Here is a 1,435-nt window from a genome sequence, read left to right on the forward strand (position 1 = left end):
GGGGGGGGGGCTCTGCTGCAATTCCAATACCAGCAATATTAATGAGCAAAAAACTCCGTTGCGTGGCCCTGCTTCTGCCTAACGAAAGGGGTTGCGCTTGAGGCATCACGGAGATGTCGCTGCCTCTCTCTCTCTCTCTCTCTCTCTCTCTCTCTCTCTCTCTCTCTCTCTCTCGATTTTCCGAACATTTTCAAACTCTTTTTGGAAATTTTTTAAAATAATGAGGGGAGAAAGGAAGTATTTCACCACTTTTTTTTTCAAACCTTTTGTACTCAGAATTGCACGGGAAAAATATTCTTTTTCACACAGCTTTCATAAATTTACAGCGAGGGGTGCCAAACGGTATTAATCAGGTGTACACAGACTCTATAATCACGAGTAATCCCCCTGGTCCTTTTAATGGACAAGTATGTTGATTGAGACATGCATTTTTATCCACATCTTGCTTAAATACCAACGCACATGTATACAATGGCGACTTAATGACCATATTTCGACTCTTCGCCGTGGCCATCCGCGCACGAACACCGTCGTGACCTCGTTGTGCGCCGTCTGCGACAGCGCCGCCGCTGTGGCCGAACTGATCCGGTTCGCGGCCAGGGCCCCCGGGTCCCGCGCCGCCGTGCTAATGGGCCGACAGGGACGGGGCGACGCCACGGGGAAGTACAGTCGGCGGCGGGGTGGGGCGGGGCGCGCCTTTATTTCGCCCCATTTCCCTCATCTTTTCACTCGTGTCGTGACAGCTCCCGCTCCGCTACGCCACGCCACCGCGCAAGAAGACACCCCCGCCGGCCCGCCGCCCGCCCAGCAGCTTCAGCAGCGCCCTGCCACTCTTTTTCGCCCTTCTCTTCACCGTGTAAAAAATGTACACTCTAAATGGTAGAGGACATAAAGTTACAGTTTTCCCCATTTTACCGGCATTATCAAATTTGTTTTCGGTCTGAATGTGTCAGTTAGGGAAACAAAATTGTTCCTTTACGTTCAGAGTAGCTTATATAGCTTTTTTCATTATTTCAAGAGGTTCAAATTTTTGATTAATAATAACGTAAATTTACGCTTGGTATCAAAAATTAACAGCACACGCTTTCTGCTCGTGGACTTCATACTGTTTGAAATCGCTGCAACTTTATAACAGTTTCTCATGGAAACGTTTTCCGGTAAAACCCTTACTCTGAATATTTATTCACTCACAGCAGTGCACGACATGAAGCGCGGCACAACTTCTGACGTGGAGGCGTGTTTTTATCTCGGTCTGTCTGTCCTTGTCGGCGGCGACCCCGGGCAGCAGCAGCAGCAGCAGAGGCAGAGGCCGCGAGTAGCAGGCGGGGGCCGGCGGGGCCGCGGCCGCCGGGGCAAGTTTGGCCAAGGTATACACCGCTCGCCGCGTCTTGTTCTTTCTGTGGGGAACTGGAGTCCTCCTCCTGCTCCCCCCCCC

This window comes from Frankliniella occidentalis, unplaced genomic scaffold, assembly GCF_000697945.3.
Source record: "Frankliniella occidentalis isolate FOCC.00 unplaced genomic scaffold, Focc_3.1 Scaffold98, whole genome shotgun sequence".
Classification (NCBI taxonomy): domain Eukaryota; kingdom Metazoa; phylum Arthropoda; class Insecta; order Thysanoptera; family Thripidae; genus Frankliniella; species Frankliniella occidentalis.